Source organism: Myotis nattereri (genome assembly GCF_964212035.1).
Source record: "Myotis nattereri genome assembly, chromosome: X".
Classification (NCBI taxonomy): Eukaryota; Metazoa; Chordata; class Mammalia; order Chiroptera; family Vespertilionidae; genus Myotis; species Myotis nattereri.
Genome location: NC_138078.1, coordinates 109,522,107 through 109,548,399, shown reverse-complemented (window position 1 = coordinate 109,548,399; position 26,293 = coordinate 109,522,107). Strand labels below are relative to the sequence as shown.

At 56.0% G+C, this 26,293-nt stretch overlaps 1 pseudogene across 1 annotated transcript; it reads right to left on the bottom strand.

The window, feature by feature from the left end:
- Positions 1-3,274: 3,274 nt before the first annotated feature.
- On the bottom strand, positions 3,275-4,365 carry LOC308536192 (hsc70-interacting protein-like; annotated as a pseudogene). The gene has a single exon. The product of its transcript is annotated as a hsc70-interacting protein-like (transcript).
- Positions 4,366-26,293: the final 21,928 nt, after the last annotated feature.

The window sequence follows — 26,293 nt, the reverse complement described above, 5'->3', positions numbered from 1 at the left end:
ATGAGTCTTTCTGTTCTGCTTGTTCATTTTGTTTGTAGATTCAACTGTTGACAGATAGGTATTTATTGCCATCTTATTGTTCATCTTGTTATCTTCTTAAATAAGACTCTTTAACATTTCATATAATACTGGTTTGGTGGTGATGAACTTTAGATTTTTCATGCATGTAAAGCTCTTTATCTGTCCTTCAATTCTAAATGATACTTTGTAGGGTAATATTCATTGTAGGTCCTTGATTTTCATCACTGTGAATATCTCTTGCCATTCCCTTCTGGGCAGCAAAGTTTCTTTTGAAAAATAAGCTAACAGTCTTATGGTAGTTCCCTTGTAGGTAACTTACTGCTTTTCTCTTGCTGCTTTTAAGATTCTCTGTTTGTTTTTTCCCTTTTGCATTTTAATTATGAAGTGTTTTGGTGTGGGCCCCTTGGGTTCATCTTGTTTGGGACTCTGGGCTTCCTGGATGTGTATGTCTGTTTCCTTTACTAAGTTAGGGAAATTTTCTGTCATTATTTTTTCAAACACGTTTTCAATTTTTTGCTTTCTCTCTTCTCCTTCTGGCACCCCCATGATGCAAATATTGGTATGCTTGAAGTTGTACCAGAGTTTCCTTACACTATCTTCATTTTTAAAAATTCCTCTTTCTTTTGCTGGTCTGATTAGGTGTTTTGTTTGTTTGTTTGCTTCCTCATATTTCAAATTGCTGATTTGATTCTTAGCATCACCTATTCTGTTGATTCACAGTAAATTATTCTTTATTTCAGTTAGTGTACCCTCCATTTATGACTGGTTCTTTTTTATACTGTTGTTCTCACTAAGTTCCTTGAGCATCCTTATAACCAGTGTTTGAACTCTGCATCTATTAGATTGATTGTCTCAATTTTGTTTCATTCTTTTCCTGAAGTTTTGGTCTGTTCTTTCATTTGGGCCATGTTTCTTTGTCTCCTCATTTTGGCCACCTCCCTGTGTTTGTTTCTATGTACTAGGTAGAGCTGCTGCATCTTCCAGGCTTGGTAGTGTGGCCTAATATAGTAGACATCCTGTAGGATCCAGTGGCACAGCCTCCCCAATCACCAGAGCTGGACACTCAAGGTGCATACCTGTGTGGTCTGTATACACTCTTATAGCAACTTGATGTCAATGGGAAGGATTTACCCAGGCCAAGGTCAGTCACTGCCTGTGTTCTGCCCAGGACCACCAGGCATAAGCTACAAAGTGATCTGCAGATGGATGCTTCTTGTGTTGGGCTTGGAAGTAGCCAGGTGAGGCCAAGCTGTGAACCATGGTTGGCTGCTGCCAGTGCTGGGCCTGGAGCCACTTAGCAAGAGGTATGGGGCTTGCTGAGGCCAGATGATGCTTATTTGAGAGATTTTTGGAAAATCTGAAACATGAGCCAAGACAGGCCATTCCTATGGTAAAGCCACTGGAAACAGCTTGGGTGGGCTCCAAAGGTGGGTGAGGCAGGATCTCAGGGAATAATCACGTGGGGGCAGACAGTGTGATCAGGTTGATGGAGTCTCATATGGCCCCCGCCTGCTGGTTCTGTAGGGGAAGGGCCCATCAAAGAACAGTGGCTTCTGCCTAAACTTCTGTCTGGGAGAAAGCTGTCCCTCCAGCTCTCGCCCTGATGCCAAACAATTCAGTTTCTCCCCATATGTCTCTGGTGCCTTTCAAGCTGCTATCCCCACACTGGAGCTAAGAGCAAGTGAGTTCAAGTAAATCTGTACAGGGGCCCTTTAAGAGGAAGTGTCTGGGACTCCAGCAGCCTCAGCCTCCCTCAGCCTCAATTCCCACTGGTTTTTACAGTCAGAAGTTATGGGGACTTCTCTTCCTGGGACTGGAACCCTGGGCTGGGGGGCCTGGTGTGGGACTGGAACACCTCACTCCTCAGAGGGGACCTCCACAGTCAAGATATCCTTCCTGATTCTTATCCAACGCATGTCAGTGTAGAACCAACCTGTTCCATGCCTCCACCCTTCCTACCAGTCTTGATGTGGCTTCTCCTTTAATTCCCTAGTTGCAGGCCTTCCATTCAGCTCTATTTCAGGTGGTTCTGAATTATGATTATTCTGTAGTTTAGTTGTAATTTTGATGTGGTTGTGGGAGGAAGCATTTTTTACCTATTCCAGCATCTTGACTGGAAATCTTAGTTTGTATTTTTGAATAAAAATACATTTGTACATTCCCAATAAATGCAAGAGTCATATACCAATGAACTGTTTTCAGTTTAAATCAGTGAGTCATTTTTACTACTATTCTGTTAAAATCAGGATTTTAGTGCTTGCCATCACCTGATGAGAAGTTAAGAAGCAGTCTTTCTGTGGAGAGTAAGAATACTTGTGTAAAAAATAGAGAAATATCCAATTATGTGAAACTTTGTGTAATAAAATTTGTTTAAAGTTAAAAAACAAATAAAATATAAACCAGCTCTTCACCACAGTGTAAGATTTACATGCTTCTGTACAAGGATACGTGATTTAAAATGTAGTAAGATTGCTGCTGCCCTGCCAAGTAATTTCCGTCCCTACCTAGTTCCTACTACAATACTGGTGGTTCCAGTAGTTTTATGAAAATAAATCATTTTTAAATATAAAGCATTTAAAAAGACAAATCAAAATGCCTCAGTAACTTTGTATTCAAATCAAATTTTATCTATTTAAATGTTACATTTTTCTTCCCACTAATTGGCCTTTATTTTACTCAAACTGAGCAATAAATTTTCCATTCTGAAGTATCTTCTTTGCCCAATTAATTCAAAGGAAAACACCAAAATAATTAGTAAACAAAAATGTAGGGTTTTTAAAAATATATTTTTTACTGATTTTCAGAGAGAAAGGGAGAGAGAGAGAAACATCAATGATGAGAGAGTATCATTGATCAGCTGCCACCTGCACACCCCCTACTGGGGATCAAGCCCACAACCTGGGCATGTGCCCTGTTTGGGAATTGAATCGAGACCTCTTGATTCATAGGTTGACGCTCAACCACTGAGCCACACCAACCGGGCTAACACACCCTTTTTATTTGTTTTGAAATATTAAAGTTTAAAAGTGTTTAAAGTTTGTAATTCCTAGTAGGAGAACATTATCTGAATGAACATTCTAATGGAAAATCACTATAAAATATTACAGCTTTATGTTGGGCAGAGAGGTAAGGATTCTCTTCAAAGCTTTCTTCATGAGAAGTTCAGAGGTACACTGGTTTGTATTTTGCAACATCCATTTGGGAGATTTAGGTTGCTTTTCCTCCAGCAAGGCTTTTATTTGTAAGAAGGGCATTACACTTGACCGCCAAATTTGACTGACAAATTACTGATGAGATTAACAACCTCTGGGTTGCTCTGATATTTTGACATATTTGCCAGGTTCTGGGCCACATCCTGAAAGGCCACTATAACTTCTGGATCCTGCATGGATTCAATAACCTCTGGATCACAAATAATTTCATTGAGCCCAGGCATTCCTACTATTCAGGCATGCCTCTTCCCAATCCAGGCATTCCTCCAGAAAAAAAATTACCAGGCATTCTTCAAGGAAAGCTAGCTGGAAATGAGCCATACAGAGCTCCTGATTGTCCTCTGGCTTCTTCCTCCCTCTTGGCTCTCTCATTTTGTTAGGAGTCTTCTTAACCCTTTCCATTCTTTCTTTGACCTCTCACTCTTCAGGTTTCCACTCATATTTCCTCCAGTGTTCTGCAATTTTCTGGACCCTTGGTTGAACTTCTTTCATCATTGCACTAGCATCTTCATAATCCAATTTACACACAAGGTCAATATAATGGACTGCTTCTTCCCAGTGGTCCAGAAGTCTGTGTGCTCTGCCTCGCCATTTGCAAGGCTGAGCTAAATAACGATTTATTTCAATAACTCTGTCAGTCTCCAACGGCAGCAGCTGGCTTCTGTAATTTGATGAAGACACTGGCTGTCTTGGCATACAGAATGGCCAAGTGAGGATTCAGCTTGATGGCATCTGTGAACAAGTCAATGGCTTTCTGTAGTTCACCATTACTTAGGGCATCAATGGCAGCCACACTTTTATCATTTGCCTGATCCATCATGGCCTTCAGTTATCTCTACACTTCCATCTCTCATTTCTTGAGAGGCATCAGAATTGGGTTCAATCACACCTTCATGGTCATTTCCGAGATCATTTTTCTCACTTAATGTTTCCTCTGATTTTACATTTTCTGCTACCTTCTTACTATCTGTTTTTTCCTTCTTAATATTTTCCTCTGATTTAGTTTTATGAGTAACAGGTAGTACTTTACACCTCCCCATGCTGCGCATCCACTCCCCCAAGAAGGCATTTCCTCAGTATGCAGAATGCTTGGATCCTGCTTACACATTTACACCCAGGCCCAAAGCTCCGTCACTTTGCACAGGTCTATGGTCATGAAGCTGAGGAAGGCCACAGGTGAGGCTGAGGCTTCAGCCTATTTCCAGGCTGCAGCACTAGCTCAATGTGACCATGTAGAAGGGGTTTACATACTTTATCTTGCAAATATCTTTTTCACACAGATGTTGGCAAATATTGATATCAATCCAGGAGCTAGGTATTTCCAAGCATATGTTTTTTAAAATTTTATTTTTCAATTACAGTTTACATTCAATATTATTTGTTATTAGTTTAAAGTGCACAGCATAGTGGTTAGATCATGTAAAATATATTTTACAAAGTGTTCCTCCTGATATTTCCACTACCCACCTGACACCATACATAGTTATTACAATATTTTGACTCTATTCCCTATGCTGTGTTTTATATTCTCATGACTATTTTGTAACTATCAATCTCCACTTCTTAATCCTTTTTCCTATTTCACCCAGTCCCCTTCTGGCAACTATGAGTCTGTTCTCTGTATTTATGAGTTTATTTCTGTTCTGTTTGTTTGTTTGTTTGTTTTGTACTTTAGATTCAACATGTAAATGAAATCATATATTTATCTTTCACTGACTGACTTATCTCACTTAACACAAGCATGTGATTTTAATTGAGCATATTTATATCTTGGAAAAAATTTATAGAATTCTGTTAGATTTTTCTCTCAATATTTGCCTTTTAGCATGTCATTATATTATAGACTAGAGGCCTAGTGCACGAAATTCATGCATGGGTGTGGTCCCTAGGCCTGGCCAGTGATCGAAGCGTGAGCGTCTGGTATGGAAGGGCAGGTCTCAGCTGACCTCTAGGCCCTGGGCAGCACCTGGGCCCCTGGGCCCCCACGTGCCCCCCTTTGCCTGAGTCCTGGCACCCAAGTCCCCACATGGAGATGCAGTGAACACAGCTGGACGCTGTGGGCTGGGGCGCAGCGTGGGCCTCTGGGCCGCCCAGCGGCTCTGCACAGAAGCCAGGCGGGCAGCTCACTCTCTCTTGGCCAGCCTCGCAGACTGGCTCCTGCGCAAACCCACCAGGAGTCCGACCAGCCCCTGTGGTCCCAGCAGCTGTGGCCTGGCTCACCCAGAAGAGGCCACACAGGTGTGGGGTGGGCTCCTCGCAGGCACCCAGCACCTGAGCACAGGGGCTTCTCTGATGCAAGCCCTGGCCTCCCGGGAGAGGGTAGCAGGGAGATTGAGAGTGATCTCAGTGGACATCTCACATTCTCACCGCACATCTGTCCCAGTTATTCCTGCCCCCAGGTAGCCGGCTAGAGGTGTCAGCCCCCTGCCCAGGAGCTGTGGGAGGTTGGTCACCACCCACCCACCCCCAGTTCCCTGTCCCAGCCCAGGGTCCAGTCTCAATCGGGCGATCAGGGCCTGCCGGCCACTGGTCTCCGTCTACAGGACGATTGGTCAGGGCCGGGCCCCCCGCCCAGCTCCCTCAGCACCTGGGAGCTGGGTGGTGGCCCTGACCCCTGCTGCTGCTGCTGGTCACCATCTGTGGGGTGATCAGTTGGTGCTGGACTGCAGCCCCACCTCCCCACTGCCACCACTGGTCACTATTGGAGGGGCAAATGGGGCCGTGCTTGCACTTGTCTTAGCCAGGTGCCGCCTGCTCACCTGCTCCACCATCCCCCCCCCCTCCGTGGTCCCACTCTCCTCGGGGCCCATTGGAGCAGGCAGTGCCTCTACTGCTGCCCACTGCCAGTGCTGCATTGTCACCCCCTGGTGGTCAGTGCCTGTCATAGCGAGCAGTCAAATTCCCAGTAGAACAATTTGCATATTAGGCTTTTATTATATAGGACTAGTAGCCCAGTGCACGAAATTTGTGCACTGGGGTGGGGGGGGGAGGGGCCCTCAGTCTGGCCTTCACCCTCTTCAATCTGAGACCCCTCAGGGAATGTCCAACTGCCTGTTTGTGCCCACACTTTTAACAGATAACAGCTCCATTGTTGTTTCTTTCTTATGCTTAAAACCATTGGAATTAGTAGGTATTCAAAGTGTGTATACATTTTGGGGGGACACCCTGTATATCTCTAGTCAGCAGTGAAAGAAACCAACAGCAGATTTGGAACCCCCAGACAGGGAACCTCGCTCACTCCCCACATGTCTCCCCACTTCACTTTCCACCTTCGTGGCAGCAGGAGAATCAACGTTTTCTCTCATTAATTCGGAAAAGCACGTCCTGTCACTGGCTGCCCTGCAAGAGTGCGCTAGGCCCCAAGCAAGCGAGGCTCAGTCAGGGCAGCCTTCGCTCATGGGTGCTGGCACCCAAACTGCACATTCCTCCTCTACAGTCGCCCCGACTATCCCACTGTTTCACTGAGAGGACGGAATTCCTCTCCACCTCTGGGTTCTTGATCTTGAATGCTGACCGAAGGCACCTCAGCTAGGGCCGCCCGTGCCCACCAGGTGTGCCTGTCTGCACCTGCTCCCGCCTCAGCACCTGCATTAACCCCCCAGAGGAGATCACACAGCTGCACTGGCCTCCGTGGGAACAAGGCATCACCACTCCGCCCTCTCACTGTCATCTCACAGGCGCCCACCCTCAGCACCCAGAACACCCAGACACTCTCCAAAGGACGTGAGCGCATCAGAGGGGATGTGTGCACATCCTGTGGGGGTGTTAGGCATCCCGGGTTGATGGAAGTGCGGTGCAGAGGTGGGGAGAACTTGTGCACGCCTCGGTTTGCAACTGTTGCAGCCACGGGAGGGTGACAGTGTGCTGGGGGATGTTCGTATGCCAGGGGGGGATGTGCACACCGGAGGCCTCTGGCTTTGCAGATCCGCAAACCCCCGTGGTGCGGCCAGGAGGATGTCAGTCTGGCCAGCCATGGTGGCTGTCCTTGCGATCTTGCACCTTCTGGGCCAGGAGGCGGATCTTGCGCAGCTGCTCCTGGGCTCTGATGGCCTGCAGGCGCTACTTCAGCTCAGCCTGCAGGCTCCGCTTGGAGAGCTCACAGCTGTCACCACCGCCATGTGGGGAGTACAGGCCGCCCTGCCCTGGCCTGCCTTCCCTGTCCAGAGGCTCTCAGCGCTGCTCACCTGCCCAGAGTGACTGGGGCTGAGCTGAAGCCAGGCATCTTCCCCTTTCCAACCCCGGCTGATCCGCCCATGTGCGAGTTGCGGCCCTGCCAGGCAGGGTCACAGATACGGGTCACGGACCGCGGACAGCCTCAACCGCTGCCCCCCCGCCAGACAGGGACACAGATTCGGGTTCCGGGACCCCAGACAGCCTCAAGCACTGCTCCCCGCCCGGCAGGGTCCCAGATACCTGTCCCGGGACCGCGGTCAGCCTCAAGCACTGCTACCCGCCCGGCTGGGTCCCAGATCCGTGTCCCAGGACTGCGGTCAGCCTCAAGCGCTGCCCTCCGCCTGGCAAGGTCACAGATCCGGGTCCCAGGACCGCGGACACACTCAAACGCTGCACCCCTCCGTGAAGGGTCACAGATCCGGGTCCCGTACCTCGGAGAGCCTCAAGCGCTCCCCTCCGCCCGGCAGGGTCACAGATCCGGGTCCCGGGACCGCGAACAGCCTGAAGCACTGCCCCCCGCCCGGCAGGGTCACAAATCCGGGTCCCGGACCGGGGACAGCCTCAAATACCGCCCCCCGCCCGGCAGGGACACAGATCCTGGTCCCGGACCGTGGACAGCCTCAAGCACTGCCTCCTGCCCAGCAGGGTCACAGATCCGGGTCCCGGGAGCTCAGACAGCCTCAAGCACAACCCCCCGCCCTGTAGGGTCACAGATCCGGGTCCCGAGACCAAGGACAGCCTCAAGTACTGCCCCCTGCCCGGCAGGGTCACAGATCCGGGTCCCGGGACCGCGGACAGCCTCAAGTACTGCCCCCAGCCCGGCAGGGTCACAGTTCCGGGTCCCGGGACCTCAGACAGCCTCAAGCACAGCCCCCTGCCCTGTAGGGTCACAGATCCAGGTCCCCACGGACAGCCTCAAGCGCTGCTCGCCGCCCGCAGAGTCAGAGATACGGGTCCCGGGACCTAGGATGTCCTCAAGTACTGCCCCCCGCCCGGCAGGGTCACACATCCGGGTCCCCGGACCGCGGACAGCCTCAAGCACTGCCCCCCGCCCGGAAGGGTCAGAGAACCCCGTCCGGGGACCGTGGACACACTCAAACGCTGCCCCCCGCCAGGCAGGTTCACACATCCGGGTACCGGATCTGCGGACAGCCTCAAGCACTCCCCACCCCCCAGGCAGGGTCACAGATGCGGGTCCAGGGATCACGGACAGCCTCAAGTGCTGCCCCCCGCCGGCAGGGTCACAGATCCAGGTCCAAGGACTGCAGACAGCCTCAAGGACTGCCCCCAGCCCGGCAGGGTCACAGATCCGGGTCCCGGAACGTGGACAGTTTCAACTGCTGTCCCCCGCCCGGCAGGGTCACAGATCACGGTCCCGGTACCGCGGACAGCCTCCAGCGCTGCCCTCCGCCAGGCAGGGTCACAGATCCGGGTCCCGGGACCAAATAAACACTCAAACGCTGCCCCCCGCCAGGCAGGGTCACAGATCCGGGTCCCGGGACCTCGGACAGCCTCAAGCGCTGCCCCCCGCCCGGAAGGGTCAGAGAACCCCGTCCGGGGACCGTGGACACACTCAAACGCTGCCCCCCGCCAGGCAGGTTCACAGATCCGGGTACCGGATCCGCGGACAGCCTCAAGCACTCCCCACCCCCCAGGCAGGGTCACAGATCCGGGCCCAGGGATCGCGGACAGCCTCAAGCTCTGCACCCCGCCCTGCAAGATCACAGATCCGGGTCCCAGGACCGCGGACAGCCTCAAGCACTGCCCCCGCCCGGCAGGGTCACAGATCCGGGTCCCGGACCCTGGACAGCCTCAAGCCCTGCCCCCCGCCCGGCAGGGTCACAGATCCGGGTCCAAGGACTGCAGACAGCCTCAAGCACTGCCCCCAGCCCGGCAGGGTCACAGATCCGGGTCCCGGGACCGCGAACAGCCGCAACTGGTGCCCCCAGGCCGGCAGAATCACAGATCCGGGTCCCGGAACGTGGACAGTTTCAACTGCTGTCCCCCGCCCGGCAGGGTCACAGATCACGGTCCCGGTACCGCGGACAGCCTCCAGCGCTGACCTCTGCCTGGCAGGGTCACAGTTCCGGGTCCCGGGACCTCAGACAGCCTCAAGCACAGCCCCCTGCCCTGTAGGGTCACAGATCCAGGTCCCCACGGACAGCCTCAAGCGCTGCTCGCCGCCCGCAGAGTCAGAGATACGGGTCCCGGGACCTAGGATATCCTCAAGTACTGCCCCCCGCCCGGCAGGGTCACACATCCGGGTCCCGGGACCGCGGACAGCCTCAAGCGCTGCCCCCCGCCCGGAAGGGTCAGAGAACCCCGTCCGGGGACCGTGGACACACTCAAACGCTGCCCCCCGCCAGGCAGGTTCACAGATCCGGGTACCGGATCCGCGGACAGCCTCAAGCACTCCCCACCCCCCAGGCAGGGTCACAGATGCGGGTCCAGGGATCGCGGACAGCCTCAAGTGCTGCCCCCCGCCCGGCAGGGTCACAGATCCGGGTCCCGGGACCGCGAACAGCCGCAACTGGTGCCCCCACGCCGGCAGGGACACAGATCCGGGTCCCGGAACGTGGACAGTTTCAACTGCTGTCCCCCGCCCGGCAGGGTCACAGATCCGGGTCCCGGGACCAAATAAACACTCAAACGCTGCCCCCCGCCAGGCAGGGTCACAGATCCGGGTCCCGGGACCTCGGACAGCCTCAAGCGCTGCACCCCGCCCTGCAGGGTCACAGATCCGGGTCCCCGGACCAAATAAACACTCAAACGCTGCCCTCCGCCAGGCAGGGTAACATCCGGGTCCCGGGACCTCGGACAGCCTCAAGCGCTGCCCCCCGCCCCGCAAGGTCACAAATCCGGGTCCCGGACCGCGGAAAGCCTCAAGTACTGCCCCCCGCCTGGCAGGGACACAGATCCGGGTCCCAGACCGTGGACAGCCTCAAGCACTGCCCCCTGCCCGGCAGGGTCACAAATCCGGGTCCGGGACAGCGGACAGCCTCAAGTACTGCCCCCCCGCCTGGCAGGGACACAGATCCGGGTCCCAGACCGTGGACAGCCTCAAGCACTGCTCCCTGCCCGGCAGGGTCACAGATCCGGGTTCCGGGACCTCAGATAGCCTCAAGCACAACCCCCCGCCCTGTAGGGTCACAGATCTGGGTCCCGGTACCAGGAACAGCCTCAAGTACTGCCCCCCGCCCGGCAGGGTCAGACATCTGGGTCCCGGTACCAGGAACAGCCTCAAGTACTGCCCCCCGCCCGGCAGGGTCAGAGATCCGCGTCAGGGGACCTTGGACACACTCAAACGCTGCCCCCCGGCAGGCGGGGTCACAGATCCGGGTCCCGGACCGTGGACAGCCTCAAGCACTGCCCCCCACCCGGGACGGTCACAGATCCGAGTCCCGGGACCTCAGACAGCCTCAACCACAGCCCCCCTCCCTGTAGGGTCACAGATCCAGGTCCCCACGGACAGCCTCAAGCGCTGCCCGCGGCCCCCAGGGTCACACATCCGGGTCCCGGGACCGCGGACAGCCTCAAGCGCTGCCCCCGGCCCGGAAGGGTCAGAGAACCCCGTCCGGGGACCGTGGACACACTCAAACGCTGCCCCCCCGCCAGGCAGGTTCACACATCCGGGTACCGGATCCGCGGACAGCCTCAAGCACTGCCCACACCCCAGGCCGGGTCACAGATCCGGGTCCAGGGATCGCGGACAGCCTGAAGCGCTGCTCCCCGCCCTGCAGGGTCACAGATCCGGGTCCCGGGACCTCGGACAGCCTCAAGCGCTGCCCCCTGCCCCGCAAGGTCACAAATCCGTGTCCCGGACCCCGGACAGCCTAAAGTACTGCCCCCCGCCCGGCAGGGTCTCAAATCCGAGTCCCGGACCGCGGACAGCCTCAAGTACAGGCACCCGCCCGGCAGGGTCACAGATCCGGGTCCCGGGACCTCAGACAGCCTTAAGCACAACCCCCCGCCCTGTAGGGTCACAGATCCAGGTCCCGGGACCTCAGACAGCCTCAAGCGCTGCCCCCCGCCCGGCAAGGTGACAAATCCGGGTCCCGGACCCCGGACAGCCTAAAGTACTGCCCCCCCGCCCCGCAGGGTCACAGATCCGGGTCCCGGGACCTCAGATAGCCTCAAGCACAACCACCCCCCCGATGTAGGGTCACAGATCCGGGTCCTGGTACCAGGAACAGCCTCAAGTACTGCCCCCCGCCCGGCAGGGTCAGACATCCGGGTCCCGGTACCAGGAACAGCCTCAAGTACTGCCCCCCGCCCGGCAGGGTCAGAGATCCGCGTCAGGGGACCTTGGACACACTCAAACGCTGCCCCCCGGCAGGCAGGGTCACAGATCCGGGTCCCGGGACCCCCATGCCTTGCAGGGACACAGATCCGGGTCCCGGACCATGGACAGCCTCAAGCACTGCCCCCCGCCCTGTAGGGTCACAGATCTAGGTCCCCACGGACAGGCTCAAGCGCTGCTCGCTGCCCGCAGGGTCAGAGATCCGGGTCCCGGGACCGAGGACAGCCTCAAGTACTGCCCCCCGGCCGGCAGGGTCACACATCCGGGTCCCGGGACCGCGGACAGCCTCAAGCGCTGCCCCCCGCCCGGAAGGGTCAGAGAACCCTGTCCAGGGACCGTGGACACACTCAAACGCTGCCCCCCGCCAGGCAGGTTCACACATCCGGGTACCGGATCCGCGGACAGCCTCAAGCACTCCCCACCCCCCAGGCAGGGTCACAGATCCGGGTCCCGGTACCGCGAACAGCCGCAACTGGTGTCCCCACGCCAGCAGGGACACAGATCCGGGACCCGGAACGTGGAGAGTTTCAACTGCTGTCCCCAGCCCGGCAGGGTCACAGATCACGGTCCCGGGACCATGGACACACTCAAATGCTGCCCCCCGCCAGGCAGGGTTACAGATCCGAGTCCCAGACCGCGGACAGCCTCAAGTACGGCCCCCCGCCCGGCAGGGTCACAGATCCGGGTCCCGGGACCTCAGACAGCCTGAAGCACAAACCCCCGCCCTGTAGGGTCACAGATCCAGGTCCCAGGACCTCGGACAGCCTCAAGCGCTGCCCCCCGCCCCGCAAGGTCACAAATCCGGGTCCCGGACCCCGGACAGCCTAAAGTACTGCCCCCCGCCCGGCAGGATCACAGATCCGGGTCCCGGGACCTCAGACAGCCTCAAGCACAACCACCCGCTCTGTAGGGTCACAGATCCAGGTCCCGGGGCCTCGGACAGCCTCAAGCGCTGCCCCCCGCCCCGCAAGGTCACAAATCCGGGTCCCAGACCCCTGACAGCCTAAAGTACTGCCCCCGCCCGGCAGGGTCAAAAATCCGGGTCCCGGACCGCGGACAGCCTCAAGCACGGCCCCCCGCCCGGCAGGGTCACAGATCCGGGTCCCAGGACCCTAGACAGCCTCAAGCACAACCCCCCGCCCTGTAGGGTCACAGATCCGGGTCCCGGGACCGCGGACAGCCTCAAGTACTGCCCCCAGCCCGGCAGGGTCACAGATCCGAGTCCCAGGACCCTAGACAGCCTCAAGCACAGCCCCCCGCCCTGTAGGTTCACCTATCCAGGTCCCCACGGACAGCTTCAAGCGCTGCTCGCCGCCCGCAGGGTCAGAGATCCGGGTCCCGGGACCGAGGATATCCTCAAGTAGTGCCCCCCGCCCGGCAGGGTCACACATCCGGGTCCCTGGACCGCGGACAGCCTCAAGCACTGCCCCCCGCCCGGAAGGGTCAGAGAACCCCGTCCGGGGACCGTGGACACACTCAAACGCTGCCCCCCGCCAGGCAGGTTCACAGATCCGGGTACCGGATCCGCGGACAGCCTCAAGCACTACCCACCACCCCGGCAGGGTCACAGATCAGGGTCCAGGGATCGCGGACAGCCTCAAGTGCTGCCCCCCGCCCGGCAGGGTCACAGATCCGGGTCCAAGGACTGCAGACAGCCTCAAGCACTGCCCCCAGCCCGGCAGGGTCACAGATCCGGGTCCCTGGACCGCGAACAGCCGCAACTGGTGCCCCCACGCCGGCAGGGTCACAGATCCGGGTCCCGGAACGTGGACAGTTTCAACTGCTGTCCCCCGCCCGGCAGGGTCACAGATCCGGGTCCCGGGACCAAATAAACACTCAAACGCTGCCCCCCGCCAGGCAGGGTCACAGATCCGGGTCCCGGGACCCCCACGCCTTGCAGGGACACAGATCCGGGTCCCGGACCGCGGACAGCCTCAAGCACTGCCCCCCTCCCGGGAGGGTCACAGATCCGAGTCCCGGGACCTCAGACAGCCTCAAGCACAGCCCCCCGCCCTGTAGGGTCACAGATCCAGGTCCCCACGGACAGCCTCAAGCGCTGCTCGACTCCCGCAGGGTCAGAGATCCGGGTGCTGGGATCGAGGATATCCTCAAGTACTGCCCCCCGGCCGGCAGGGTCACACATCCGGGTCCCGGGACCGCGGACAGCCTCAAGCGCTGCCCCCCGCCTGGCAGGGTCACAGATCCGGGTCCCGGGACCGCGGACAGCCTCAAGCACTGCCCCCCGCCCGGCAGGGTCACAGATCCGGGTCCAAGGACTGCAGACAGCCTCAAGCACTGCCCCCAGCCCGGCAGGGTCACAGATCCGGGTCCCGGGACCGCGAACAGCCGCAACTGGTGCCCCCACGCCGGCAGGGTCACAGATACGGGTCCCGGAACGTGGACAGTTTCAACTGCTGTCCCCCGCCCGGCAGGGTCACAGATCACGGTCCCGGTACCGCGGACAGCCTCAAGCGCTTCCCCCCGCCTGGCAGGGTCACAGATCCGGGTCCCGGGACCAAATAAACACTCAAACGCTGCCCCCCGCCAGGCAGGGTCACAGATCCGGGTCCCGGGACCTCGGACAGCCTCAAGCGCTGCACCCCGCCCTGCAGGGTCACAGATCCGGGTCCCCGGACCAAATAAACACTCAAACGCTGCCCCCCGCCAGGCAGGGTAACATCCGGGTCCCGGGACCTCGGACAGCCTCAAGCGCTGCCCCCCGCCCCGCAAGGTCACAAATCCGGGTCCCGGACCGCGGACAGCCTAAAGGAATTCCCCCCGCCCGGCAGGGTCACAAATCCAGGTCCGGACCGCGGACAGCCTCAAGTACTGCCCCCCGCCTGGCAGGGACACAGATCCGGGTCCCAGACCGTGGACAGCCTCAAGCACTGCCCCCCGCCCTGTAGGGTCACAGATCTGGGTCCCGGTACCAGGAACAGCCTCATGTACTGCCCCCCGCCCGGCAGGGTCACAGATCCAGGTCCCCACGGACAGCCTCAAGCGCTGCCCGCGGCCCGCAGGGTCACACATCCGGGTCCCGGGACCGCGGACAGCCTCAAGCGCTGCCCCCGGCCCGGAAGGGTCAGAGAACCCCGTCCGGGGACCGTGGACACACTCAAACGCTGCCCCCCCGCCAGGCAGGTTCACACATCCGGGTACCGGATCCGCGGACAGCCTCAAGCACTGCCCACACCCCAGGCAGGGTCACAGATCCGGGTCCAGGGATCGCGGACAGCCTGAAGCGCTGCTCCCCGCCCTGCAGGGTCACAGATCCGGGTCCCGCGACCTCGGACAGCCTCAAGCGCTGCCCCCCGCCCCGCAAGGTCACAAATCCGTGTCCCGGACCCCGGACAGCCTAAAGTACTGTCCCCCGCCCGTCAGGGTCTCAAATCCGAGTCCCGGACCGCGGACAGCCTCAAGTACGGGCCCCCGCCCGGCAGGGTCACAGATTCGGGTCCCGGGACCTCAGACAGCCTTAAGCACAACCCCCCGCCCGGCAGGGTCACAGATCCGTGTCCCGGGACCTCGGACAGACTCAAGCACAACCCCCCGCCCTGTAGGGTCACAGATCCGGGTCCCGGGACCGCGGAGAGCCTCAAGCGCTGCCCCCCGCCCGGAAGGGTCAGAGAACACCGTCCGGGGACCGTGGACACACTCCAATGCTGCCGCCCGCCAGGCAGGTTCACACATCCGGGTACCGGATCCGCGGACAGCCTCAGGCACTCCCCACCCCCCAGGCAGGGTCACAGATCCGGGTCCAGGGATCGCGGACAGCATCAAGCGCTGCACCCCGCCCTGCAGGGTCACAGATCCGGGTCCCGGGACCTCGGACAGCCTCAAGCGCTGCCCCCCGCCCCGCAAGGTCACAAATCCGGGTCCCGGACCCCGGACAGCCTAAAGTACTGCCACTTGCCCGGCAGGGTCACAGATCCGGGTCCCGGGACCGCGGACAGACTCAAGCACTGCCCCCAGGTCGGCAGGGTCACAGATCCGGGTCCAGGAACCTGGACAGCTTCAAGCGCTGCCCCCCGCCCAGCAGGGTCACAGAACCGGGTTCCGGGAGCGCGGACAGCCTCAAGCACTGCCCCGCGCCCTGAAGGATCACAGATCCGGGTCCCGGAAAGTGGACAGCTTCAAGTGCTTCCCCCCGCCCAGCAGGGTCACAGATCACGATCCCGGGACCGCTGACAGCATCAAGCGCTGCCCCCAGCCCGGCAGGGTCACAGATCCGGATCCCGGTACCGCGGACACACTCAAACGCTGCCCCCAACCAGGCAGGGTCACAGATCCGGGTCCCGGGACCGCGGACAGCATCAAGCGCTGCCCCAAGCCCGGCAGGGTCACAGATCCGGATCCCGGTACCGCGGACACACTCAAACGCTGCCCCCAACCAGGCAGGGTCACAGATCCGGGTCCCGGGACCTCAGACAGCCTCAAGCACAACCCCCAGCCCTGTAGGGTCACAGATCCGGGTCCCGAGACCAAGGACAGCCTCAAGTACTGCCCCCCGCCCGGCAGGGTCAGACATCCGGGTCCCGGAACCGCGGACAGCCTCAAGCGCTGCCCCCAGCCCGGCAGGGTCAGAGATCCGTGTCCCGGGACCGCGGACAGCCTCAAGCCCTACCCCAGCCCCGCAAGGCCACAGATCCGGGTCCCGGGACTGCGGACAGCCTCAAGCACTGACCCCAGGTCGGCAGGGTCACAGATCCGGGTCCAGGAACCTGGACAGCTTCAAGTGCTTCCCCCCGCCCAGCAGGGTCACAGATCACGATCCCGGGACCGCTGACAGCATCAAGCACTGCCCCCAGCCCGGCAGGGTCAGAGATCCGTGTCCCGGGACCGCGGACAGCATCAAGCGCTGCCCCCGGCCCGGCAGGGTAACAGATCCGGATCCCGGTACCGCGGACACACTCAAACGCTGCCCCCCACCAGGCAGGGTCACAGATCCGGGTCCCGGGAACGCGGACAGCCTCAAGCGCTGCCCCCAGCCCGGCAGGGTCACAAATCCGGGTCCCGGGACCGCGGACAGCATCAAGCCCTGCCTCCCGCCAGTCAGGGTCACAGATCCGAGTCTAGGGACTGCAGACAGCCTCAAGCACTGCCCCCCGCCAGTCAGGGTCACAGATCCGAGTCCAGGGACTGCAGACAGCCTCAACCACTGCCCCCAGCCCGGCAGGGTCACAGATTCGGGTCCTGGGACCACGAAGAGCCGCAGCTGGTGCCCCCTCGCCAGCAGGGTCACAGATCCGGGTCCCAGAACCTGGACAGCTTCAAGCGCTGCCCCCAGCCCGGCAGGGTCACACATCCGGGTCCCGGGACCGCGGACAGCATCAAGCCCTGCCCCTCGCCCTGCAGGGTCACAGATCCGGGTCCCGGGACCGCGGACAGCATCAAGCCCTGCCTCCCGCCAGTCAGGGTCACAGATCCTAGTCTAGGGACTGCAGACAGCCTCAAGCACTGCCCCCCGCCAGGCAGGGTCACAGATCCGGGTCCAGGGACTGCAGACAACCTCAAGCGCTTCCCCCAGCCCGGCAGGGTCAGAGATCCGTGTCCCGGGACCGCGGACAGCATCAAGCGCTGCACCCCGCCCCGCAAGGTCACAAATCCGGGTCCCGGACCCCGGACAGCCTAAAGTACTGCACCCCGCCCGGCAGGGTCACAGATCCGGGTCCCGGGACCTCAGACAGCCTCAAGCACTGCCCCCTGCCCTGTAGGGTCACAGATCCGGGTCCCGGGACCGCGGACAGCCTCAAGTGCTGCCCCCCGCCCGGAAGGGTCAGAGAACCCCGTCTGGGGACCGTGGACACACTCCAATGCTGCCGCCCGCCAGGCAGGTTCACACATCCGGGTACCGGATCCGCGGACAGCCTCAAGCACTGCCCACACCCCAGGCAGGGTCACAGATCCGGGTCCAGGGATCGCGGACAGCATCAAGCGCTGCACCCCGCCTTGCAGGGTCACAGATCCGGGTCCCGGGACCTCGGACAGCCTCAAGTACTGCCCCCCGCCCTGAAGGATCACAGATCCGGGTCCCGGAACGTGGACAGCATCAAGCGCTGCCCCCAGCCCGGCAGGGTCACAGATCACGATCCCGGGACCACTGACAGCATCAAGCGCTGCCCCCAGCCGGGCAGTGTCACAGATCCGGATCCCGGTACCGCGGACACACTCAAACGCTGCCCCCCACCAGGCAGGGTCACAGATCCGGGTCCCGGGAACGCGGACAGCCTCAAGCGCTGCCCCCAGCCCGGCAGGGTCACAAATCCGGGTCCCGGGACCGCGGACAGCATCAAGCCCTGCCTCCCGCCAGTCAGGGTCACAGATCCGAGTCCAGGGACTGCAGACAGCCTCAACCACTGCCCCCAGCCCGGCAGGGTCACAGATCCGGGTCCCGGAACCTGGACAGCTTCAAGCGCTGCCCCCCGCCAGGCAGGGTCACAGAACCGGGTTCCGGGAGCGAGGACAGACTCAAGCACTGCCCCCCGCCCTGAAGGATCACACATCCGGGTCCCGGACCGTGGACACACTCAAACGCTGCCCTCCGCCAGGCAGGTTCACACATCCGGGTACCGGATCCGCGGACAGCCTCAAGCGCTGCACCCCGCCCTGCAGGGTCACAGATCCGGGTCCGGGGACCTCGGACAGCCTCAAGCGCTGCCCCCCGCCCCGCAAGGTCACAAATCCGGGTCCCGGACCCCGGACAGCCTAAAGTACTGCCCCCCGCCCGGCAGGGTCACAAATCCGGGTCCCGGACAGCGGACAGCCTCAAGTACGGCCCCCCGCCCGGCAGGGTCACAGATCCGGGTCCTGGACAGCGGACAGCCTCAAGTACGGCCCCCCGCCCGGCAGGGTCACAGATCCGGTCCCGGGACCTCAGACAGCCTCAAGCACAACCCCCCGTCCTGTAGGGTCACAGATCCGGGTCCCGAGACCAAGGACAGCCTCAAGTACTGCCCCCCGCCCGGCAGGGTCACAGATCCGGGTCCCGGGACCGCGGACAGCCTCAAGTACTGCCACCCGCCTGGCAGGGTCACAGATCCGGGTCCCGGGACCGCGGACAGCAGCAAGCGCTGGCCCCAGCCTGGCAGGGTCAGAGATCCGTGTCCCAGGACCGCGGACAGCCTAAAGTCCTGCCCCTCGCCCTGCAGGGTCACAGATCCGGGTCCCGGTACCGCGGTAAGCATCAAGCGCTGCCCCCAGCCAGGCAGGGTCACAGATCCCGGTCCCGGGACCGCGGACAGCCTCAAGCACTGCCCCCAGCCCGGCAGGGTCACAGATCCGGGTCCCGGGACCGCGAACAGACTCAAGCACTGCCCCCCGCCCTGAAGGATCACAGATCCGGGTCCCGGAACGTGGACAGCTTCAAGTGCTTCCCCCCGCCCGGCAGGGTCACAGATCCGGGTCCCGGGACCGCGAACAGCCTCTAGCGCTGCCCCCCGCCCGGCAGGGTCACAGATCCGGGTCCCGGAACATGGATAGCTTCAAGCGCTTCCCCCCGCCTGGCAGGGTCACAGATCCGGGTCCAGGGACCGCGGACACACTCAAAGGCTGCACCCCGCCTTGCAAGGTCACATATCCGCGTCCCGGGACCTCGGACACACTCCAACGCTGCCCCTCGTCAGGCAGGGTCACAGATCCGGGTCCCGGGACCTCGGACAGCCTCAAACGCTGCCCCCCGCCCGGCAGGGTTACAGTTCCGGGTCCCGGACAGCGGACAGCCTCAAGCACTGCCCCCCGCCTGGCATGGTCACAGATCCGGGTCCCGGGACCGAGGACAGCCTCAAGCGCTGCCCCCCGCCTGGCAGGGTCACAGATCCGGGTCCCAGGACCCCGGACAGCCTCAAGCACTGCCCCCCGGATGGCAGGGTCACAGATCCAGTCCCGGACCGTGGACAGCCTTGCCCTTTGCTGTCAGCCTTCAGTATGCAAATTAGCCACCACCTTGTTGCTTCAGGGTGGGGGTCCCCATGGGGTGCCTAGCCTGTCTGGATGAGGTGATGATGGCTGTTTGCAGCTAGTCACACCACCTTCAGGGTGGGGCTCCCCATGGGGTGCCTGGCCAGCCTGGATGAGTGTCTGAGGGCTGTTTGTAGCTGGTCACACCCCGTTCAGTGTGGGGGTCCTCACTGGGGTGCCTGTCCCATCTGGGTGAGGCGCTGAGAGCCTTTTTCAGGCTGTCGGCCGACTGAAGCTCCCAACTTCTCCTTTTTTTCTTTTTTTTTTTATTCTGGGATTTATTTACCTTCTATGGCTGTCACTGGAGCTGAGAGCTGGCTTTAGCTCTGAGCCTGGTTGCCTCTCTGAGACCTCGGCTGCTGAAAGCAGGGATCTGGGTTTGTTTGGATTCTATAATTGAAACACTGTTGTGATCCTGCTGGCTGAAGCCTGGCTGGCCCAAAGCAGGTTTCTGGATTTTGTTTAACTTCTATAATTGCAACATTGTTTCTTAGAGTAAAGCTCAGAGGCCAGCAGCGGCAGGTGGGGAACCTTGGCTTCCTCCATCACTGGAGCAAGCAAGCCTCCTGTTCACTTCAGCTGCCTGGCTGCTGGCCGCCATCTTGGTTGGTAGTTAATTTGCATATCGCCCTGATTAACCAATGGGAAGTGTGTCGGAGCTACGGTTAATTACCATGTTTGTCTATTATTATATAGGACTAGAGGCCCAGTGCACAAAAATTTGTGCACTCGGGGGGGAGGGGGGGTCCCTCAGCCCGCCTGTGCCCTCTTGCAGTCTGGGACCCCTCAGGAGATAACAACCTGCTGGCTTAGGCCTGCTCCCGGGTGGCAGAGGGCAGGCCCAATCCCTAGGTGCAGCCCCTGGTCCGGCTCAGAGCAGGGCCGATTGGGGAGTTGGGGTGCCGCCCCCTGTCATACACAAGCAGGATGATCAGGAGGTTGTGATTCCACCCTCAGTCACGCTCAGGGTAAGGCCAATTGGGGGGTTGGGGCACCATCCCCTTGTCACACTCAAGGCAGGGTCGATGGGGAGGTTGTGGCGCCACCCCCTGTCATGCACAGAGCAGGGCCAATCAGGGGGTTGGGGCATTTCCCCCTGTCACTCACAGAACAGGGCCCATCAGGGGGGTTGGAGCTCTGTACCCTGTCACCCACAGAGCAGGGCCAATCAGGGGTTTGGGGCGCAGCTCCCTGTCACCCACAGAGCAGGGCCCATCAGAGGGTTGGGGCGCTGCCCTCTATCACCCACAGAGCAGGGCCAATCAGGGGGTTGGGGTGCCACCACTCTCACACTCAGGGCAAGGCCGATGGGGAAGTTATGGCTCTACCCCATCACACACAGAGCAGGGCCCGTGGGGGTTGGGGTTGGGGTGCTACACCCTGTCACACACAGAGCAGGGCCGATCAGGGGGTTGGGGTGCCACAGCCTGTCACACAGAGCCGCAGGGCGATTAGGGGGTTTGGGCGCTGCCCCCTCTCACGCTGATCCTGGTGCCGGGAGGCCTCGCGGCTCCACTGATCCCAGTGCTAGGAGGCATATTACCCTTTTACTATATAGGGTAGAGGACTGGTGCACATGTGGGGGCCGGCTGGTTTGCCCTGAAGGGTGTCCTGGATCAGGGTGGGGGTCCCCACTGTGGTGCCTGGCCAGCCTGAGTGAGGGGATGATGGCTGTTTGCAGCTGGTCACACACCCTTCAGGGTGGGGGTCCCCACTGGGGTGCCTGGCCAGTCTGGGTGAGGAGCTGAGGGCTGTTTTCAGGCTGGGGGTGACTGAAGCTCCCAACTGCTCCTTTTTTTCTTTTTTCTTTTTTATTCTGGGCCAGCTTTAGCTTTGAAGCTTGGCTCCAGCTCTTAGGCCTCCACTGCTGAAAGTAGGTTTCTGGCCTTTGTTTACAATGTTGCGATCCTGCTGGCTGAAGCCCGGCAGGTTTCTGGGGTTTTGTTTAGCTTCTATGTTTGTTACATAGTTGATTGCAGCTCACAGGCCTGCAGCGGCAGGCGGGGAACATTGGAGTTCTCCGTCACTGAAGCAAGCAAGCCTCATGTTAGTTTCAAGCTGCCTGGCTGACGGTTGCCATCTTGGCTGGCAGTTAATTTGCATATTGCCCTGATTAGCCAATGGGAAGTGTAGCGGTCGTACACCAATTACCATGTTTCTCTTTTATTAGATAGGATTAGTCACTTCCAATTGAAGTTTATGTGGAAGCTGCTCAATTGCACAGTTAGGTGAGTGTGAAATATGGAAATTTCCTTTGCACTTTCATAGAGGTCTGAAAAAAGCTGCTGGAACTACTGTCTGAGCTTGGATATATATCCACTGCAACTATGGGTGGAAATAGAGATCTTGCTCCTTATTTTAACTTCTGGCAGCATGCGAAGCATATAAAACAGCCAGACAGTACTTTAATTTGAATGATTTTAGTTGTCATTGAAATGACTCTACCACAGTATAACTTTTGTATATAAGCACTCTTTGCCTTGTAATTGTGGGTTGAATTGATTAAGAAATATTATCAAACCTACAATAAAAGCTTATTTCTAAAGTCATTCAGTTATACATGATAATATGTGAAGGGGATTTTGTCAATTAAATAATTCATTCTCCACCTTGAGCTAAAAAATATCACACACACACACACACACACACATACACACACACAGCTTTACCACTATAAAGCAATATAATTGCTCTGTGATAGAGCAAGTAAGAATATTCAGCTTCTATTCCTGACAGAAGTTCACAGAACTGTGGTAGTTAAGTTCATGAAAGTGAAAGAAGCTTCCCATTGATACTATTGGTTGGATAACACATGAGAGATTCAAATATTGTCTGCAATGCAACTGCTGATAAATAATACAATTAATAATCATAATAGTTAAATACCTTACATTTTCACACGTTTTGTATATTTGTTCACGAACCTTTTTCTGCTCCACACATATTTGTACTACCATCAGTTTTAACACATCTTAGCAGATACTAATTCAGGTTACACTCAGTTATTTTCCAATTTCTTAAAAAATATTCTCCCCAGAGTAGATCCATGCAGACTATTCATAGATACTAATTCTTCAGTCACTTTAAACTCCTTACCCACCTCTCAGTCCTGGTCTCCTCATTCCTGTCACCACCAAATTCCTGGGATAACAAGTATGAAATTTTTTTCTAGGCAGTGCAAGTATTACCAGGACAATCTCAGGCAAGTCTTGAGACTCAGATCTCCCAAAGAAAATAAAAGTTCTAATTGGATGTCTCTCAAATCTCTTGAAGTAAGCCCATAGCTCTGCCACTTGGCATCCCAAGAAAAAGCTCATTAGGAAGCTGCCAATGAAAAACTATGGCTATGACTTAAATGACACACTAGAACAGATGTATTTAATTGATATCTTCAGAGCATTTCATCCAAAAGCATCAGAATATACATTCTTTTCAAGTGCATATGGAACATTTTCTAGGATAGACCACGTGTTAGGGCACAAAACAAATCTCAATAAATTTAAGATGATTGAAATGATAACAAGCATATACTTTGACCATAATAGTATGAAACTAGAAGTCAATCACAACGGAAAAAAAAAACCTGAAAAACACTCAGACACCTGGAGGCTAAGTAACATGCTACTAAATAATGAATGAATGGGTTAACAATGAGATCAAGAAAGAAATAAAAAGATACCTTGTAACAAATGAAAATGAGAATCCAGCAACCCAAAATCTATGGGACACAAAAGCAACCCTAAGAAAGAAATTCATAGTATTACAGGCCTACTTCAAGAAATAAATTCTCAAATAAACAATCTAACTTTGCACTTAAAGGTACTAAATAAGAAAAAATAAACAAAACCCAAAATGAGTAAAACAGAGAAAATAATAAAGATCAGAGAAGAAATAAATGAAATAGAGTCTAGAAAACAGTACCAAAGATCAATGAAACCAAGATTTGGTTCTTTGAAAAGATAAGAATGATGAGCCTTTAACTAGACTCGTCAAGAAAAAAAGAGAGTCTTAAAAAATTGTGACAGAGTAAGTGGAAGCTACAATGACATTCTCCCAGGACCAAACTGGAAATACAACTAAAATATTCCTTCTTTTACCATATAAGACCCTGTGTAATCTGGCCTCTGTCTGCCACTGGTCTCATAGTTTCTAGAACACATGAAGTTCTTTCCTACCCATGGGATTCCATATGCTTGAAGTCAGCCTTGGGAAGAGTTTTACCGGAATCCTTAGCCCCTACTTCTATGTAAACTTGTGTGAATTATTTTCAACACAATGGTAAAGTGCGATGAAATCTAACAATCTGCTGTCAAAGCTTTGCACCCTGGTTTGAGGCTATAATTTTCTGGAGAAAGAAATCTCTTGCCAGTGAGCACTCAGTACAAGGACTATGTATGTTGAGAGGGGAGTAAATTTTTCTTTCAGAACAAAGGCACTCTGAGGACTGGCAGAGGCCCTGTTTCAACTCTTCCCATAGCTGACTTCTCATTCTTTGAGTCTCAACTTCAATGTCACCTTATCAAAGAGGCCTTCTCTGACCTCAGTCATTTTCTATCTCAACACCATGTCTATTTCCTTCATAGAACTTATCACCATCTCTAAATATAGATTTGCTTGTCTGTCTTTCTCTCTGTAAGTTCCATGAGAACAGAGACCTTGTTTGTCTTGTGGGATGCTGTATTTCCAGCACCTAATACACAATCACCCCCTGAGAAGTGTCAGTTGATGAGAAAGAAAAAAACTCCTGAGGAGAGAATGCAAAAATAAAGAGAAGGGTCTAGCTTAGCACCTTGCTCAGGTGCCTCTTGCCATCCTGATTGGCATCACAAAAAGTCTTCATTTCATAAGGAAAGTCCCAAGTTCAGCCAGCCATTCTCAAATACAGCAGCACATCAGAATTCCCTGGGAATTAAAAAAAAAAAAAAAAAAAAAGGTGGGATAGTTACTCCTCCCAATCAGGTCAAGGTTTCATTTCAGTCTGGGGCTCTGGCAGACATTCTCAGTGCACTACATCTGCCACTGGGTGGAGCAGTGTGATTGTGTTTTACAATAGAAACCAGGCTTTGCTACAGAAAGATAAATTACAAGCTTTTATGATTTTAGTAGAGGTCCAATGCATGAAATTCATACAAGAGTAGGCCTTCCTTCCCCTGGCTGCCGGCGCCGGCTTCCCTCTGGCACCCGGGACCCGGGCTTCCCTTGCAGCCCCTGCTTCGTCAGGAAGGTTGTCTGGTCTAATTAGCATATTACACTTTTATTCTTGTAGATCAGTGATGGCAAACCCTTTGAGCTCGGCGTGTCAGCATTTTGAAAAACCCTAACTTAACTCTGGTGCCGTGTCACATATAGAAATGTTTTGATATTTGCAACCATAGTAAAACGAAGATTTATATTTTTTATATTTATTTTATATCTTTAAATGCCATTTAACAAAGAAAAATCAACAAAAAAAATGAGTTCGCATGTCACCTCTGACACGCGTGTCGTAGGTTTGCCATCACTGTTATAGATAGTTGTTTTGACAATTCTTTTTTTAAAATTTTATTTATTTATTTATTTATTTTAATTTCTTCATTGGTTAAGGTATTACAAATGTGTCCTCATCCCCCCATTAACCCCCAACCTCCCCCCCCCCGCCTCCGCCTGCACTCATACTCTCATCTCCCTGTTGTCCATGTCCATTGGTTTGGCTTATATGCAAGCATACAAAAACTTTTTTTTATTGATTAAGTTATTACATATGTGTCCTTATCCCCACGTTACCCCCCATCACCCCCACTCATGCCCTCACCCTCCCTGTTGTCTGTGTCCATTGGTTAGGCCTATATGCTTGCATATAAGTCCTTTGGTTGATCTCTTTCCCTTACCCCCACCCGCCCCTACCTTTCTTTTGAGGTTTGACAGTCTGATCAATGCTTCTCTGTCTCTGGATCTGTTTTTGTTCATCAGTTTATGTTTATTATATTCCACAAATGAGTGAGATCATGTGATATTTATCTTTCTCTGACTGGCTTATTTCATTTAGCATAATGCTCTCCAGTTCCATCCATGCTGTTGCAAATGGTTAGAACTCCTTTTTTACCGCAGTGTAGTATTCCATTGTGTAGATGTACCATAGTTTTTTAGCCACTCATCTACTGATGGGCACTTAGGTTGTTTCCAAATCCTAGCTATGGTGAATTGTGCTGCTATGAACATAGGGGTGCATATATCCTTTCTGACTGGTGTTTCTGGCTTCTTGCAATCTATAGATTCAATGCACTCCCCATTAAAATACCAATGGCATATTTCACAGACCTAAAACAAAATTTCCAAAAATTCATCTGGAATAAAAAAAGACCCCAAATAGCTGCAGCAATCCTGAGAAAGCAGAACAAAGTAGGTGGGATCTCAATACCAGATATCAAGCTGTATTACAAAGCTACTGTTCTCAAAACAGCCTGGTACTGGCACAAGAACAGACATATAGATCAATGGAATAGAATAGAGAACCCAGAAGTAGACCCAAACCACTATGCTCAATTAATATTCGACAAAGGAGGGATGAACATACAATGGAGTCCAGACAGTCTCTTCAATAAATGGTGCTGGGAAAATTGGACAGATACATTAAAAAAAATTAAACTAGACC